This window comes from Scyliorhinus torazame, chromosome 10 (assembly GCF_047496885.1).
Source record: "Scyliorhinus torazame isolate Kashiwa2021f chromosome 10, sScyTor2.1, whole genome shotgun sequence".
In the NCBI taxonomy this organism is placed as follows: Eukaryota; Metazoa; Chordata; class Chondrichthyes; order Carcharhiniformes; family Scyliorhinidae; genus Scyliorhinus; species Scyliorhinus torazame.
The window spans coordinates 130551621-130571266 of record NC_092716.1 but is presented as its reverse complement, the minus strand read 5'-3'; the positions used below and the strand labels follow the sequence as shown (position 1 = coordinate 130571266).

General features: G+C 49.2%; 1 protein-coding gene and 1 non-coding gene across 9 annotated transcripts in view; both read right to left on the bottom strand.

Moving 5' to 3' along the window:
* The window catches only part of nr1h3 (nuclear receptor subfamily 1, group H, member 3), a 376600-nt gene that overhangs the window by 231266 nt on the left and 125688 nt on the right, over positions 1 to 19646 (bottom strand). The window contains exon 1 of one of the 8 annotated variants that reach the window (XM_072518737.1): positions 11135 to 11214. The exons of the other annotated variants lie outside the window; for them this stretch is intronic. The gene's annotated coding sequence lies outside the window, so the exon portion shown is untranslated. Of the gene's footprint in view, positions 1 to 11134; positions 11215 to 19646 lie in introns of those variants that run through there. 8 annotated transcript variants of the gene reach the window in all.
* trnat-cgu (transfer RNA threonine (anticodon CGU)) lies at positions 9695 to 9768 on the bottom strand. Its single transcript has one exon. It is a non-coding gene; the product is annotated as a tRNA-Thr (tRNA).

Sequence of the window (19646 nt, the reverse complement as noted above, 5' to 3'; positions counted from 1 at the left end):
TTAGTTAAAGGCCAAACTGAGGAAAACCTGGGTAGTATGAATCTCTTCTACCAGATTTACCACCGCTTGTATGGCCACGGACGGGTTGTCTGCTACCCGAACCCCGCAGCAGTGTCTAGGTTATTTTCTGTTTCACCGCTTTGGGGCACTCCCCAAACGGTGGTTCATTGTCAGCATTCCGAGCCACTGCCCGAGCAAGTCACTCTTCCTTACGATCCGGGTTCAGCACCACCGGCTATTTGCCTTCCCCTTCCTCGGGATAATTCCCATTCACAGTATGATAGGCTGCAACGGTGAAGGGCGTATATACCTAGCCACTTCACTCCCAATAGGGATTCCCGGTCGTACGAGAATTGTTTCAGCAGTGAAGGATACGGCTGTTTGCTGGTAGAGGTGGAAACGAATATAACATGTCTGTTCCCCACCTGTACGGACAGGAGGTGCCATATCACCCAGGCGTCTGGCCAATGCGTTTGTTACAACACCACTTGCGTTCCATTGAACGCCGGCCTGCAGCTCCTTTGTGGCTGGGCGAATGTCTCTCATATCACTGTTGGGACTAGGGCTTTCCGCATTGCTAGGCGGCCCGAATGGGCGTTTCGAAGCTGGATAAACTGGGCTACTGGGGGGTCCTTACGCAACCGATATACTGATTGTGATGCTAGCCTGCACATGGAGCAAGGATACTACTTTTTATTTAATGGCACAGCGACCAACGTTTTGTCACCCCCATTTCCCCGCCAAATTGCTATTGGGACTCTAGTCCTTACCACAGTCCCCTGCCCTTCGGCGTGGAAGCTGCATAATCAGTTAGTACGCCGGGCAGTCTCTGCTGAATTTTGCAAGAACTGGAAAAAACCTCAGGTTCTCGCACCCAACCGGGGCCACTCCGCCGGATGGGGGATTCTGAGCGTCTTGACACTGGGAGGTGTGGGGGGTTCCTTGGCTGTCAGCAATAGGAATTATTTTATTTGTGGCCTTACCATCTTGGGAAATGAAACCTTGGGAGCCCTCGGGGCACTAACCAAGGAATTGTCTCAGCTACGGTTGTTTGCAATGCAGAACCGGTATGCTCTTGACTATCTTCTGGCCCGTGAGGGTGGGGTATGCGCCATAGTGCAGGGCAAGTGTACCATGGGAGTTCAGGGCTTGACCGCTAACATCACTAAATTTATGGATCACATACGGGATCACCTGGACGGAATGCAGGATCCTGGCTCTTGGGGTAACTGGGGATTTGGGGGTTGGAAGGACTGGTTGATAAATATGGCCATGTATTTAGTGGTGGCTATCGGCTGCATCTTTGTGGGCCTAGCCATCCTTAAATGTGTGATGGGTAGAATGCGGGGTGCACTGGAACAGATCAACGCCCCTAAAATCTTAACTGTTAAAATCCATGAGGGTGCAGCAGATGAGGGGGGGCTAAGCCAGGAATTGGAAATGCAGCGACGGATCTTTTTAGATGAGGAACCGTAGCTGTGGATTGGATAGTTCGGTTATCATGGAATGATAAAAGGAGGGAATGACGAATGTGATATAAAATAGTTACTTTAGAGATATTAGTTAATGTAATGTAGAGGTAGGCCAGTCTAATTCTGGTTAGTTCACAGACAAAGGATTTCAGACCGCATGGAAAAGCAGGAAGAGGTGTGTCCACCAAAGCAGGAGAAAAGGATGCTGGGTAATAGGGGCCAGAGGAAGGGATTGGAAGTGAGCCAATCAGAATAGATCAACAGGTCAGGAGGGATATAGGATGACCTATGGGCATCGTGTATGTGAAACTTGATGCCATTTGAATGTATCAGTACAGATTCCTTTGTTCCATATCCTCACTTGATTCCAGAAGTCCATGGAGCAGAATGTGCTTCGTGCTCCTGAGAATTGAGGAATGCTTGCAAGCTAAATAAAATAACTAATGCTGTACCTGCAAATCCATCTCGACTTTTATTGAGGCCAGACTGACGGGTAAAGAAACTTGGGATTCTACAAGTGGGGGGTGACGGGGGTGACCAGGGGGTGGGGTCGGGGTGACCTACCAAGGGACCAGGATGTCCAAGCACGGACCACTGTTGCTGTGGCCTGCAAGGCAGCCATCTTGCTGTGCACCCCACTGACCTCCCCCCCCAACATGGCCCCAGGATGTGCAGAATGACACCAGCCATATGGACATCCAACCAGGGAAGGGGAAATGCAGGGCAAAGGCTGCAGTGCACACCAGGGCCACCGTGTAGCCCGGTGGACCTGGTTTGGGCACGGGGGGTACACACCATGCTGACATGTCTGACTTTAAACAGCTGGCTTGTAATGCAGAACATGGCAGCAGCGCGGGTTCAAGTACCGGCCTCCCCGAACAGGCGCCGGAATGTGGTGACTAGGGGCTTTTCACAGTAACTTCATTGAAGCCTACTTGTGACAATAAGCGATTATTATTATTTCACCTCTTGCAGGCAATGGACTTCGGAATTCAATCAGGAATGGTGACTTAATCCTAGTTGACGCAACCCTGGGGGATGCCCCGAGGCTGTATGAGCTGGAGCTGCTCGAGGGGGACTGTAATAAGTCCACGGAGGCAGATGTCCCGTCACCAGAAGTCCTTTTATTTACAAACCTAACAGCTGAACAACCATGACCATTCAGTCTGCTGTCTGCACCGGGAGTGCGAGGATCTGACACTCCGTTATATACACAGAAAGGGGTTCCCTGATTGGGCCACTTATCAGGGAACTCGTATTCTAATTGGCCAATCTGAAAGGCCTGGCCTAAGTCATTACACCCCTCCCCCAAAGTCCGAGGAGCCCCCATGGTCCTCTGCTATTTGTGAATTTTATCAATGACTTGGAGGAGGGGGCTGAAGGGTGGGTCAGTAAATTTGCTGATGACACCAAGATTGGTGGAGTAGTGGATGAGGTGGAGGGCTGTTGTAGGCTGCAAAGAGACATTGATAGGATGCAGAGCTGGGCCGAAAAATGGCAGATGGAGTTTAACCCTGATAAGCGCGAGGTGATTCATTTTGGTAGAAAAAATGTGAATGCGGATTACAGGGTCAACAGCAGGGTTCTGAGGAATGTGGAGGAACAGAGAGATCTTGGGGTTCATGTCCACAGATCTCTGAAGGTTGCCACTCAAGTGGATAGAGCCGTGAAGAAGGCCTATAGTGCGTTAGCGTTTATTAACAGGGGGCTTGAGTTTAAGAGCCGCAGGGTTATGCTGCAACTGTACATGACCCTGGTGAGACCACATTTGGAGTATTGTGTGCAGTTCTGATCACCTCACCATGTGGACGCATTGGAAAGGGTGCAAAGGAGATTTACCAGGATGCTGCCTGGTTTGCAGGATAGGTCTTGTGAGGAAAGGTTGAGAGAGCTCTGGCTTTTCTCTTTGGAGCGGAGGAGGATGAGAGGCAATAATAGAGGTTTATAACATGATGAGGGGGATAGATTGAGAGGACGTTCAGAGACTATTTCCTCGGGTGGATGTAGCTGTTACAAGGGGGCATAACTATAAGGTTCAGGGTGGGAGATATAGGAGGTATGTCCGAGGTAGGTTCTTTACTCAGAGAGTGGTTAGGGTGTGGAATGGACTGCCTGCTGTGATAGTGGAGTCGGACACTTTAGGAACTTTCAAGCGGTTATTGGATAGGCACATGGAGCACACCAGAATGACAGGGAGTGGGATAGCTTGATCTTGGTTTCGGACAATGCTCGGCACAACATCGAGGGCCGAAGGGCCTGTTCTGTGCTGTACTGTTCTATATGTTCTATATGACTCACGGGTCTCCTGCTTCATTTTTGCGCCGGGTCCGGATCCTCCACTTCGGCCTCCGACGTAGGGGGTATAACGGCTAGGCGCCTGTCTTTTCCGATGTGAGCACCTGCGGGGTAGTTCGCTCCCTTCCTCCGGCGGCAGGGGTACAGCTGCGGCATCATCCACGGTGTCCATATCCGAGTCCGATGTCCTGACCAGTGGTGTCGGAGCGGCGTGAGTAGTTTGTCGGGGAGGACTCTCCACGGTCCTCGGTCTGCTGGTCTGAGTCAGCTCAGGAGGAGCAAACGAATCTGAGGCCCGCACCTGGTCCAGGTGTTTTTTTATTACATGTTTTCCCACACGTATCTCATATGACACAGGTTCTGTCCTGGCCTTGACTGTTCCTGCTACCCATGTGGGGCCATTCGCATAATTTCTGACCCATACATTGTCACCCGTGTTGAACTGTCTTTCTCGGCGAGTGTTGTTGTGGCCCCTGCATTGGGCGTCTTGGTGTTGCTCTATTCTGCCACCTAAATTCGGGAATAGGAGCCTCAGCCGGGTTCGGAGTCATCTGCTCATGAGTAGCTCCATCAGTGCTATTCCCGTTGTGGCGTGTGGGGTTGTTCTGTAGTCAAATAGCCAGCGCGACAGTTTGGTGTCCAATGATGCGGCTGACTGTTTTTTCAACCCGACTTTTAAGGCCTGGACAGCTCTCTCTGCCAAACCATTCGCTGCCCGGTGGCATGATGCCTGATGTGTTGGGTAGGCTGAGTCAAGGTGAACTGCACTTGATGCAGTGTAGCGAGAGACAGACCTCCAACACTTGATAAGATGCAACACGATTTTATTTAACATCTAAACGATTACACATGTTCAACTGTGGGTTGACACTATGCTGACTTGACTGGAGACCTGATACTAGTCTAACCAGACTTACTAGCTACCACATGGTATTTGCACTGGCCAGCTCACTAACTCTGACTGTCACTAACTCTGGGTCCCGAGAGAGCGGAAAAACTGGTGCCCTCTGGCTTTATAGTGGTCATGTCCTGTCTGGTGATTGGCTGCTCTGTTCTGTGTGCTTACTGGTCATCCTGTGTGTCAATCACTGCCTATCTGCACTCCATTTTCTACATAGATGTATATTATGACAGTGCCATCCTTATGTGCCGAATGCCATTCGACTTCATAAATTTTATTAAGTCCTGGCTGGTGAAAACCGATCCATTATCTGAAACTAAAACCTCCGGGATACTATGAGTTTCGAACGAGGTGCGGAGTTTTTCAATGTTTGCTGTTGTATTTGCCGAGTTCATTTTGTAGACGTCCAGCCATTTGGAATGGGCATCTACTATCACAAAAACCAGTGAACCCATAAACAGATCTGCAAAATCGACATGAAGTCACGGCCATGGTCTACCTGGCAATTCCCATGGGTGCAGCGGGGCTGCTGGGGGCACCTTCTGCCCTTGTTGACATCCTTGGCACCGACCTACCAATGCCGCTATGTCTGTGTCCAGGCCTGGCCGCCAGACATAGCTTCTGGCAGAATCTTCATTTTTGAGGCTCCAGGGTGCCCATGATGTAGTTCAGCCAGTGTGGCTCGACGGCCTTGACTTGGAACTATTACTCGAGCTTCCACAGTGATCTGCTCTCTTCTGCTCCAGTAGGGGTGGAATTCCATCTGGACCGGTCTTTCCATCTCCCCGTTTGCACCATGTGTTTTATTTTTGCTAAAACCGGGTCCCTTTTGGTCCATATACGAATGTTTTGTGCGGCCACTGGGTGTCCAGGAAATGTAACGCCATCACCGTTTCCTCTATTTTGGGTACTAATGGCGGGGCGTGCGGTAATGGCAGCCTGCTTAGTGCATCGGCGTTTGCCACCTGGGTTCCTGGCCGATGCTCCAGTTGATACCGGTACGCCGCCAGTAGTAGGGCCCAGCGTTGGATCCGTGCCGAAGCTATTGGTGGTATTGCTTTGTCTACTTTCAGCAAACCCAGCAATGGTTTGTGGTCTGTAATTATAGTGAATTTCCGCCCGTACAAGTACTGGTGAAATTTCTTCACCGCGAAGATCACAGCCAGTCCTTCCTTTTTGATTTGGGCGTACTTTCGTTCTGCTGCTGCCAGCGTCCTGGAAGCAAATGCAATAGGTCGTTCCTGTCCGTTTTGTCCGCTGTGTGCCAAAACTGCACCATATGGAGACGCGTCGCACGTGAGCACCAACTCTTTCCTGGTGTCGTAGTGTGCCAAGACGTTCTCTGGGGAAAGCTGTTCTTTTATCTTCTTGAAAGCCCTGTCTTGGCAGGTGGACCACTCCCAGGCTTGCCCCTTTTTCAGTAATTGGTGTAGAGGGTCCAGGATGGAAGCTCTGTTCTGTATGAACTTTCCATAATATGTCACCAGCCCTAAAGAAGACCTTGACTCCTGGATTGTGATGGGGGCCGCCGCATCTTTAATCGCCCTCACCCGATCCTCCAAAGGGTGTAGCCCTGATTTGTCAACCTTGTACCCCAGATAGGTTACTTGAGGTGCTAGGAAAACACATTTCTCCCTCTTTTGGCGCACACCTGCTGCTGAAAACCTCCAAAGGACTTCCTCCAGGTTTTGCAGGTGTTCTGCCTTTGTTTTTCCTGTAATGAAGACGTCGTCCACGTAAATGGTGACTTGTGGTAGCCCTTGTAATATATTCTCCATTGTCCTCTGGAATATCGCACGAGCTGACGATACCCCGAAGGGTAATCTTGTATACTGAAAAAGGCCTTTCAGGGTGTTTATCGTTGAGAATTTTTGCGACTCTTCGTCCAGCTTCAGCTGTAGATATGCATGTCTCATATCCAGCTTTGAGAATAGGAGTCCTCCTGCCAGCTTTGCATACAAATCCTCAATCCGGGGAATTGGGTATTTGTCCAGTTGTGAGTAGCAATTAATCGTTTGTTTGAAATCGCCACAAAGGTGGACCGAGCCGTCCGGCTTAAGGATAGGCACCACGGGTGTCGCCCACTCTGCAAACTGGACTGGTTTTATTATTCCCTCATGCTCTAATCGTTTTATTTCCATATCAACTTTCTGCCTTAATGCGAGGGTACTGGTCGGGCCTTGTAGAATGTTGGGACTGCCTCTGGATCTCCATGCAATGTCACCTTTGCTCCCTTTATTGTTCCGAGCCCTTCTCGGAAAACCTCTGGGTATTTGCACAGGAGTTCGCTCAGGCGGCCATTTTCCAGCTGGAAAATGTTTACCCAATCCAGCTGGATATCTTTAGTCAGTTTTGTCCCAATAAGCTTGGCTCCACACCTTTCATTACCATTAAAGGCAGCCTAACCAGTTGCTCTGCATAAGCCACAGTTACATGCATTGTGCCCAACACTGTCAGTGGTTCCCCTGTGTATGTCCTCAGTTTTGCCGAGGTCCTGGTTAGGAATAAGGGTTGGAGTCCAGTGTGAATTTTATTGAATACTGTTTCCCCTATCACTGATACGGCTGCTCCAGTGTTGACTTCCATCAGTGTGGGACATCCATTCGACATTATGGATAATTTAATGGGTTTTGATTTCACCATCGTTACACAATTTAGTTGTTCCTTGTCAGAGGTGGGTGGGGTTTCAAGGGTGTGCATTCTCTTGTACCCCGGCCTACGTGACCTTCTCCAAGATGATGGTTTTGGGCTTCTATTCCTCCTTTCTGGCTCCGATCTCTGGCAACAACTACAATATTGTGCCGGATTAAAGGCTGCAGGAGCTGCCTTCTGTCTGGACCTAATTTTCCCTTGCTTGGGAGGGCTTCTGAGAGTGGGCCTGGTTAACTTAGTATCCGCGTTGTTCCTGAGGGTGGCTATGCAGTTGCCTATCCCCCAGCGGTAGTCCCGTAACTGGTACGGGCGTCTATCTACATCGGAGTACCCTGTAACTCATGCTCCGCTTGCCGCTTTTTCGAAGGACAAAGCCAGCTGCAATGCTTGTTTGCAATCCAGCTCGGCCTCTGCTAACAGACGTTTCTGTATTGCTAAATTATTTATTCCACATACCAAACAGTCTCGGAGCATCTCATTTAGCGTCAGGCCAAATTTGCAAGCCTCTGCTAATCGCCTTAATTTTGTTAAAAAGTTTATACCTGACTCCCCAGTGTCTCGGAATGCTGAGTAAAACCAGTACCTTCGCAGGATCAGAGGTGGCTGAGGGTCATAGTACTCTTTTATTAAGTCCATCAATTCCTGGAAAGTTTATGTGTCCGGTGCCTCCGGAAAAGTGAGACTGCGCAGAATGGCAAAGGCTGCCGGCCCACACACGGTCAGCAGAATGACCCATTGCTCTTCATCCGGAATTATATCGTTTGCTCTAAAGAAGTACTTCATCCGCTCTCCATATTGGCCCAGTCTTCCACTGCAGGGTCAAAAGAGTCCAGCTTCCCAAATAAAGGCATTTTGCCTGGCAGTGGCTTACCCTCAACATGCGGCAGCTGCTGACGAGCAGGTTTCTTCGGGTTGTTCCATTTTCCTCATCGCCACTGTAATATGTCCACGGAGGCAGAAGTCCCGTCACCAGAATTCCTTTTATTTACAAACCCAACAGCTGAACAACCATGACCATTCAGTCTGCTGTCTACACCGGGAGTGCAGAGGATCTGACACTCCGTTATATATACAGAAAGGGGTTCCCTGATTGGGCCACTAATCAGGGAACTCATATTCTAATTGGCCAATCTCAAAGGCCTGGCCTAAGTCATTACAGGGACCCTGCAGCAGCGGAACCTGCCCCATGAGGAACAGGAGGCAGCCGGTGAGGATGGAGAGCTGGCTGCCCAACAGGCCGAGAATGGGGAGGTGTAAAGGAGGTGCCACATGAGGCCTCGTGTGTACCGGCAACGTCTATAGCGCAACCCGCGCGGTACTGTGGCACAGCAATGTGGCCAGCGGGTACGGTAGCACAGTGATTAACACTGTTGCTTCATAGCGCCAGGGTCCCAGGTTCGATTCCCAGCTTGGGTCACTGTCTGTGCGGAGTCTGCACGTTCTCCCCGTGACTGCGTGTGTTTCCTCCGGGTGCTCCGGTTTCCTCCCACAAGTCCCGAAAGACGGGCTGTTAGGTGAAGTGGACATTCTGAATTCTCCCGCTGTGTACCGGAACAGGTGCCAGAATATGGCGACTAGGGGCTTTTTACAGTAACTTCATTGCAGTGACAATAAAGATTAGTATTATTATGCTGGAATCTGAAACAAAACAGAAAATACCGGACAATCTCAGCAGGCCTGACAGCATCTGTGGAGGGAGAAGGGCGCAAACATTTCAAATCTAGATGACTCTTTGTCAAAACTGGGAATAACCCTAACTCAACAGTCATAGAGTCATATAACTCAGAAAAGGCCATTCAGCCCATCGAGTCTGCGCCAGTCATTTCCAAGCACTTGGCCCATAGCCTTGTATGCCCTGGCAATGCAAGTGTGCATCAAAATACTTCTTAAATGTTATGAAGGTCTCTGCCTCCACCAATCTTTCAGGCACTGTGTTCCAAACTCCCACCACCCTCTAGTTAAAAAAGTGTTTCCTCACATCCCCTCTAAACCTCCTGCCCCTTACCTTAAATCTATGCTTCCTGGTCATTGATCCATCCACCAAGGGAAAAGGTTTATTCCTGTCTGCTGTATCTATGCCCCTCATAATTTTATGCATCTCAATCATGTCCCCCCTCAGTCTCCTCTGCTCAAAGGAAAATAACCCCAGTCCAACCGACCTCTCTTCATAGCTAAAACTCTCCAGTCCAGGCAACATCCTGGTAAACCTCTTCTGCATCCTTTCCAGTGCTCCTATAATGTGGATTCCAGAACTGCACACAATTTTCTAACAGCCTTACTGAGAGAATATTAATAGGATCGTGATAAATCGGGCCAGATGCTCACAGAAGGAAGGCTATTTTGATTTAAAGTGATGCATTGACCAAATGGGAGGAAGCACTGCTGAGATTTAAACTCAGGATCTCCTGATTACGAGACAGGCACTTGAACCAACTAAGCCACAGCGCCAAGCGAAAAGCAGATCAGTTGAGAAGCTTAACTCACAATTAAACTGGCTATGCACACAAACTAGACCAGCTGCTTGCTATGATGATGTAGAATTGAGCACCATGCTAAAATATGCTATTTTTGGGCAAGTGCTTAAAGCAAATAAGATATTGAATAAATTAAGCTTAGATGAATGTATGCTCAGATCCCCAGACCTGGGTGACCCAGAGGGATAAAATAGTGGTTTTCACTGACACCTCACATGCTAACCTTCCCGATGGCGATTCGAGTACAGCAGGATCAATTATATTTTTAGTGGGAAGAACACTAAACGTTGTCCATTATCATTGGAATCAATGGAAAAAAAAAGTAGTTAAAAGCACCTTAGCTGCGGAAACACTGGTGCAGGTAGAAACGATAAATAAGATATTTTAGAGGGTCTCCTATATGAGGGACAGCTGAGCATCAATATACCTAGAGAATGCTAAATAGATAACAGTTTACTCTGGGACAATGTCCACTCAACAAAGAGTGTCACAGAAAAGAGGCTGGCCCTTGATGTCGCAATTATAAAAGAGATATTGGAAAGGAAGGATATATCCAAAATAAAATGAGTCGAGGCAATTCACCAGCTGTCGGATTGCTTCACAAAAATAACTGCTTGTCTAAAGATGTTGTTGGATATGCTTGGAGAGGGGTGCCTTGGGTTGCAAAGTCGTGATAGTCCCAGATGACCAGAGGCTGATTTCCCTTTGGAGGGGGAGAGCTGACTGGTGGTGATTTAACCTGAGGATCACCACACCTTGGGCGAGGGACAAGGTTGAGAAAGCAGGACCTTCATGAATAACCTCAGCTGGTACGGGGATTGAACACTTGCTGCTGGACTTGCTCTGCATGACATATCAGCTATCCAGCCAACTGAGCTTGTTGTCATGATGTGGGAGAATGCAGAAATTCTCATACTGGAACCTCATTCATTTTTCTTTGGTTTCTAAAGGTGAGGGGAATATGGAGTGTGTTAATGATTGATTTGATAATACGGTGACATGTGTATTTTCATTCTGTATTTTCTCTTATGAATAACTTCTGTTTGCATATCAGTTTCATTGAAAGAAAAGACGGGAATTTGTCAGTATCTAATAGGTTCTGTTGATGGATGCTAAAAGCCAGTAGTTTGAGATAATACATGGACAGATTTTTATAATTAGAATCCCTACAGCGCAGAAGAAGGCCATTCAACCCATCGATTCTGCACCGACTCAATTCTACTTAGGTGTGGATATAAAGAATAGTTAGCCAGCAATGGGTGTCTAGTTGGAGAAGTAAACAGTCTCAACCAAAGCATCCTAGTCTCAATGTCTTCTTCACACCAGGTTTGGGAGCTTACCTGAGAGTTAATGTTGGGGTTGGGATTGTGTGCTCTGAGCTGGAAATATCTACTAACTGGAGTTACCTGCAAATAGATAAGTTCAGTCAAGGGGCAGCAATAATTGTATAACGATGATAAAACAATCAATCTCAATAATATGATCGAAAGGGGTTTCATAGAATTTACAGTGCAGAAGGAGGCCATTTGGCCCATCGAGTCTGCACCGGCCCTTACAAAGAGCACCCTACTCAAGCCCACATACCTATCCTGTCCCCGTAACCCAGTGACCCCCACTTAACCTTTTTGAACAGTAAGGGCAATTCAGCATGGCCAATCCACCTAACCTGCATGTCTTTGGACTGTGGGAGGAAATCGGAGCACCCGGAGGAAACCCATGCAGACACGGGGAGAACGTGCAGACTCCGCACAGTGACCGAGTGGGGAATCGAACCTGGGACCCTGGCGCTGTGAGGCAACTGTGCTAACCACTGTGCGACCGTGCTGCCCTAATTTTTCTTAAAGAAAAATGATTGGACAGTTGAATTTAATAGTCAGGCCTTTCTGCAGCCAGTGACAAGATCCCATCTCATGTTGCCGCCCAGACGCCAAGGTGAAGGTCACCATTGAGAGAGTGCAGAACATTTGGAAGGATGATTAGTCAAGAAATCATAGTTCATGACGATGGAAGGACAGGGGCTGAGCTGCTGAATATATAATGAGCTTGGCTGAGAGCTCAGACATGTATTAAATCAACTGAACACCTTTGCCCCAGAGGAAATATTTTTGATTAACAGCTCAGGCTCTTTGATCTCTGCAGTCAATTTCACAATGTTTGCTTACATAACTAAGTGTTTGTGGTTTTTGAAACTTCAAAGGGCCTGAATGTGAGACACTTTTATTAGCTTGCCCAGACTTTTTTTCCCCCCCAAGTGTCGAGGAAAGTGATGAATGAATGACATTTTTTCAAAGATGTTTTTATACATTCCACTTTACACTGTAGTGTTCATTGGTTCTATAAAGTGTACAAGTGGGCCGATGGGCATGGAGGTGCTAGAACATGACATTTTGAGGCATGAGGAGCCTGGAGAGGGTGGATGGGAAAGCAGAGTTTGGCATGAAAGACCTGATGGGGTAGATGGGAAACGGATAATTTGGCATAAAGGGCAAGAGATAAACTTTGGTCCTTGAGGGCGCAGTGAACTATGACTTTTTAAATCCTGGCCCAAATCTGAGAATTGCAGAGGACTAGGAGTCCCTATCCTCGCAATGGACTCGGTCAGGTTTGGAGTGCCGGATGCAGACTTCTAACAGGAAGCAGCCCAGTACCCTTTGGAGGCCCACCCGAAAATCTCTCAGCCTGGGAATGGTGTTGCGAATTCTGGAATCTGGACATGCCCACTATTTTTAAAGAGCTCTTGAGCCAACCTGACTAGGTGACAATCCAGACCACGAGAATCTTTGAATCGTTAAGACACAGGAGGAGGCAAAGAGGCCCATCAAGTCCATGCCGGCTCTCAGTATGACAATCCAGTCAGCCCAAATTCCCCACTCTGTCCCTGAAGCCCTGAATGTTTAGTTCCCTCAAGTGCCCATCCAATTTGCTTTTGGAATCTTTGATCGTCTCCATGACCACCACTGCCATGGGCAATGAATTGCAGGTCATTAACCCTCAATACCCAAAAATTAACTCATCTCATTCCCAGAGCCTCTTGTCCTAAATCTAAAAACCCAAGTCCTTCAACAAACAGATAATGGGAACAATTTTTCTTTGTCCACCTTGGGCTGGATTCTCCGGTCCCCCAGCCACCTGTTTCTCAGCGGTGGCGGGATTCTCTATTCCCGCCACTTGTCGATGGGATTTCCCATTGAAGCCACCCCACGCCGTTGGGAACCCCGTGGACGGGGCTGCCATAGGAAAACCGGATCGAAACCTAGTATAATCTTTCGTACCTCAATCAAATCTCCCCTCAATCTTCTTATCGAATCATGGACCCAGGTTCGATTCTGACCTCGGATTACTGGCTGTGCGGAGTCTGCATGTTCTCCCCGTGTCTGCGTGGGTTTCCTCCGGGTGCTCCGGTTTCCTCCCACAAGTCTTGAAAGACGTGCTGTTAGGTGAATTGGACATTCTGAATTTGCCCTCTGTGAACCCAAACAGGCGCCGGAATGTGGCGATTAGGGGCTTTTCACAGTAACTTCATTGCAGTGATAATGTAAGCCTACTTGTGACAATAAAGATTATTATTATTAAATCATTGAAGGTGACAGGGTAGGTTGAGAAAACAGTGATTAATTATACTGAATCCTGGGTTTTATTAATAGGGCACAGATCACAAAAGCAAGTCATGAACCATCAGAAAACACTGGTTCAGCCTCAACGGAAAGCATGTGACGGTTTTAGAAAAGACTGGTTCCGAGGATGAGGGACTTCAGTTAAACGGATGAATTGGAGAAGCTGGAACAGTTCTCCGTAGAGAAGAGCAGGTTAAGTGGAGATTTGTAACCGTGTTCAAAATCATGAAGGGTCTGGATAGAGCTACTGGAGAGAAACTGTTCCCATCGGCAAAAGGTCGAGAACCCTAAGGTGATTAACAAAAGAACCTGAGGCAACATGGGGAAAAACATCTTCATACTGTAACGGTTCTTCCTGTTTATCCTCTTATTTCCCCTTTCTTTAATTTCACTGTTATTACTTTTGATACATGGATGATTAATGATCATCTACCTTTTAAAAAAATATATTTTTATTCAGGCATTTTGCATATATACATAGAAAACCGGGAATCCACAGGAACAAAAAACATAGGCCCACAACAAATCCTGATACCAAGCCCAGAACTCTCCACGGCCCCTTAGTTTCTACCCCCTAATATTCTCTCCCCAAAACGACAAAATCAGAAACAGACCCCCTAACCCTGCCTCCCTCCTGCAGACACCTTAATTCACTTTAAAGAAATTGCTAAACGGCTTCCACCTCCAGGCGAACCCCTCCTCCTCTCCCCACAAGGCGACCTTCTCCAAGTTCAGGAATTCTGTCAGGTCGCTCATCCACAACCCCGCCAACCCAACACAATCCGTATCCGGACTATCAGGGAGGAAGTGGCCAACACATCGGCCTCTCTCCCCTCCCCAGGACTCCCGGATCTTCCAACACACCAAATATCACCGCCTCCGGAATCAGGGTCACCCCCACAACCAGAACCTCGGACATAACATCCGAGAACCCCTGGCAGAACCCCCTCAGATGTGGACACGGCCAGAACATGTGGACGTGATTTGCAGCCTCCCCTTCGCCCTCCACTCGCAAACCGCCTGCACCTATCCTCCACCCCTGCAAAGGACCCGCTCATCCTCGCCACCGACATGTGAGCCCTATGCACCATGGCTTAACCTCGCACCCAACAAGGATGTGTTCACCCTCCGCAGGGCTTCCTTCCACGTCCTGACTCCCACCTCCCCGCCCAACACCTCCAGCCATTTGTGCTTGATGTCCTCCACTGGAGCTCTCCATAAATGTCTGACACTCTCCCCTCCCCAATGCCATCCTCAGACAACAGCTTATCCTGCTGCACAAGAGCAGCAGCCCGGGAAGGATGGCACCTCTCTCCTCACAAAGTCCCTCACCTGCAGGTACCTGAACCCATTCCCTTTGTATCTCATACATTTCCTCCAGCTCCCTCAGGCCTGCAATTTAAGTCCCTGAAGTATTCTATCCCCCCTGCTGCCACCCTGGAACCTTGCATCCGCCCCACCAGCACAAACCTCTGGTTATCACATATTGGCGCCCACAGAGACATGCCCTCCAACCTGAAGTGTTTACTGCACTGGTTCCAAACTGATAACGCTGAGACCACCGTCTCACAGAATACTGGACCAGCAAGAACAGAAGGGGCGGCAACAACGGTGCCCTCAAACCCATCCTCCTACACGACGCAGCCTCTAACCGCCCCCACACCGACCCGTCCTCCACTTCCCATTTCCTCACCATTGCAATATTCGCAGCCCAGTAATAGTTCATCAAGTTCAGCAATGCCAGCCACCGCCCCCTCCTCCATAAACACCCTCCTCACCCACGAGATCTTCCCTGCCCACACAAACCCCAATATTATCCCATTCAACTTCCTAAAAAGGAACTTGGGAACAAAGATAGAGAGGTTCTGGAACACGACCAAGAACCTGAGCAGCACCATCATTTGCACCGTCTGTATGCGTCCATTCAGTGACAATGACAGCACAGCCCACCTCTTAAAAACCTTCATTCGCTCCACCAGCCGTGCCAAATTCAATGAATGCAGCTGTGCCCAGCTCCGTGCCACCTGTATCCCAAGATACCGAAAACCCACCCTCACTACCCAGAACGGTGACTCCCTAACCTCCTCTCCTGCCCTCTAACATTAATTGGGAACACCTCGCTTTTCCCCACATTCAATTTATACCCTGAAAAATGGTCAAATTCCCTCAGAATCTCGATGATCATATCAAAATTGCCCAACAGGTCCAACAGGAGATCGTCCGTACACAAGAAGGCTCTGTGCTCAACCCCACCGCGCTCAATCCCTCTCCAACCTCTCAATGCCCTAAGCGCCATTGCCAATGGCTCTATTGGCAGAGCAAAAAACAACTGGGAGAGCGGGCACCCCTGCCTCGTCACCCGTTTCAGCCCGAAGTACCCCATACTTGTCCGGATACTGGTGATCGGCGCCCTGTACAGCAGCCAAACCCAGTCCACGAAACTCTGGCCAAACCCTACCAACCAGCAACCTCAACAAATACGCCCACTCAACCCGATCAAAAGCCTTCTCCGTATCCATTGCCACCACCACCTCTACCTCCTGCCCCTCCGAGGACATCAAAATGACATTGAGCAACCTGCGCACCATTGTCGACAGCTACCACCCCTTCACAAACCCCAACTGGTCTTCCCCTATCGCCCCCGGCACACAGTCCTCTATCCGCGACGCTAACACCTTCGCTAACAACTTCACATCCACATTTAGCAGCAAAATTGGGTGGTACAACCCACAGTGCTCCGGGTCTTTATTTTTCTTTAAGATCAGCGAAACGGACACCTGTGAAAATGTGGGGTTAGCTCCCTCTTCCCCTCGACTCACTGTACATCCCCAGAAGCAGGGGCCATAGCCCCGCACCAAACTTCTTGTGAAACATGGCCGGAAACCCATATGGCCCTTCCCTGCCTGCATCGCACCTATGCAATCCATCAGCTCCCTCAGCCCAATCGGAGTCCCGACTCATGCACCTTCTCCTCCTCCACCTTTGGGAACTCTAGCCCGTTCAAGAACCGCTTCACTTCTTCCTCGCCAGGCCGGGGCTCCGACTCATACAACTTTCTGTAGAAGGCCTCAAACACCCCAATCACACCTTCTGGGTCCGTCGCCATCTTGCTTCTCTCATCCCTCACCCTTCCGATCTTCCTCGCTGCCTGCTTCCTGAGTTGGTGCACCAACATCCTGCTCGCTTTTTCCCCATACTCATACACTGCCCCTCTGGCACTCCGCAATTGCCCTACCACCTTCCCCATGGACACCAACCCAAACTCCATCTGGCGCCTCTGCCTCTCCTTCAGTAGCCCCTCCTCTGGCACAATCGAATATCGCTGATCCACCCTCAAAATTTCATCCACAAACCTTGCTCTCTCTCCTTTCGCTCCAACCTCTCCCTATGCACCCGAATCAAGATAAATTCGCCCCTGACTACCACCTTAAGTGCCTCCCACAGCATGGAGGCCGAGACCTCCCCCGTATCACTCCGCTCCACATAACCTCAGATGGCTGCCCTCACCCTCTCGCACCCCCCCTCATCTGCCAACAAGCCAAAACCAAACCTCCACTGTAGCCGCTTGAACTCCCTCCCCCATACCACCCACAGTCTACCCAGAGACCGTGACCGGCAAATACTCTGAATCGGCTACCCCTGGCAATAGGGCCTTATCCTTCGCAAAAACAATCAATCCAGGAGTACACCGGGTGTACATAGAACATAGAACATAGAATATAGAACGATACAGCGCAGTACAGGCCCTTCGGTCCACGATGTTGCACCGAAACAAAAGCCATCTAACCGACACTATGCCATTATCATCCATATGCTTATCCAATAAACTTTTAAATGCCCTCAATGTTGGCGAGTTCACGACTGTTGCAGGTAGGGCATTCCACGGCCTCACCACTCTTTGCGTAAAGAACCTACCTCTGACCTCTGTCCTATATCTATTACCCCTCAGTTTAAAGCTATGCCGCCTCGTGCCAGCCATTTCCATCCGCGGGAGAAGGCTCTCACTGTCCACCCTATCTAACCCCCTGATCATTTTGTATGCCTCTATTAAGTCTCCTCTTAACCTTCTTCTCTCCAACGAAAACAACCTCAAGTCCATCAGCCTTTCCTCATAAGATTTTCCCTCCATACCAGGCAACATCCTGGTAAATCTCCTCTGCACCCGCTCCAAAGCTTCCACGTCCTTCCTATAATGCGGTGACCAGAACTGTATGCAATACTCCAAATGCGGCCGTACCAGAGTTTTGTACAGCGGCAACATGACCTCCTGACTCCGGAACTCAATCCCTCTACCAATAAAGGCCAACACTCCATAGGCCTTCTTCACAACCCTATCAACCTGGGTGGCAACTTTCAAGGATCTATGTACATGGACACCTAGATCCCTCTGCTCATCCACACTTCCAAGAACTTTACCATTAGCCAAATATAACGCATTCCCGTTATTCCTTCCAAAGTGAATCACCTCGCACTTCTCTACATTAAACTCCATTTGCCACCTCTCAGCCCAGCTCTGCAACTTATCTATGTCCCTCTGTAACCTGCTACATCCTTCCATACTGTCGACAACACCACCGACTTTAGTGTCGTCTGCAAATTTACTCACCCACCCTTCTGTGCCTTCCTCTAGGTCATTGATAAAAATGGCGAACAGCAACGGCCCCAGAACAGATCCTTGTGGTACGCCACTTGTAGCTGAACTCCATTCTGAACATTTCCCATCAACCACCACCCTCTGTCTTCTTTCAGCTAGCCAATTTCTGATCCACATCTCTAAATCACCCTCAATCCCCAGCCTCCGTATTTTCTGCAATACCCTACCGTGGGGAACCTTATCAAACGCTTTACTGAAATCCATATACACCACATCAACTGCTCTACCCTCGTCTACCTGTTCAGTCACCTTCTCAAAGAACTCGATAAGGTTTGTGAGGCATGACCTACCCTTCACAAAGCCATGCTGACTATCCCTGATCATATTATTCCTATATTCATGTGAGAACTCCTTCGCCCTCGGCCTCCCAAACCTCCACAGGTTCGTCCCCCCATAAGATCCATGAGCCCCATCAGCTCTCTTGCCATTGCCGATACTTTCAATGACCTGGGACATGACCGGTCCATCCTCGGACCCTAAACCGTTTTAAAATCGCCTCCCTTATCAATCATTTGGTGCATGTCCAGATCTGGTATCTTCCCTAACGCCCAGCTCATAAAGTCCATGTTGTTCCAATTTGGGGTATAAACATTTACTAGGACCACAGGCATCCCCTCCAGCTTCCCACTAATGATCACGTATCTTCCCCCAGGGTCGGCACCTATACTGCCAACGTGAAGGCCGCTTTCTCATTGACCAGCACTGCCACCTCCTTGTCTTCATGTCCAACCCCAAGTGGAAGACCTGCTCCCACCCACCCTTTCCTCAGCCTTGTCTGATCTCCTGAAAGAATACAATGTCGGCTTCAAACTCCTCATGTGTGGGAAAACATGTGACCTTTTAACCGGCCCATTCAACCCCCACACGTTCCATGTAACCCCCATGTCCTGCCGATCAGCAATACCCATTCTTTAGCCAGCGTTCCCCCGGTTCGCATCTCACACCTTTCCAGGCCTGCCCCAAGATGTCTGCCGCCATCGCTCCTTAACCAGCTAGGCCACACCAACCACACCCATGTCAGCATCCCTCCCCCCCACCCCCACCTTCCCCCCACCATCCCTCCTCCCCATAACCAAACAAAAAACAAGCCATTCCCCCCTCCCCACACCCTTCTCCTGGAAACCGCTTATTTAATTCCCATTAACTAGCCCAACCGGCTAGCATGGTGGCCCCTGCCTCGGGCCTCTGACTACCCCTCACCCCCTCAATCCACTCCTCAACCCCCATCCCCCCAAACAACAAACATTCAAGAAAAAGCAAAAGGCACATTCACCCTCACTGCTCCCCGTCATGACCTTCGGAAATCCACCCACTCTGCATGCCCGCATTCTACACAAAACACCACTCCAAAGTTCAATGTGCCTCCTGGTCCATAGTCTCTCATAAAGTCTTTTGCCTCCTCTGGCGAGTCAAAATAAAACTCTTACTTCTGGTGTGTAGCCCACAGATGAGCGGGGTACAGAACCCCAAACTTCACCCCCTTCTTGTAGAGGGTAGCCTTGATCCAGTTAATCCCAGCCTTCCGCTTGGCCAACTCGCTCCCAGGTCCTGATAGATAAGCAGCTCGCTCTCCTCCTAAGTGCA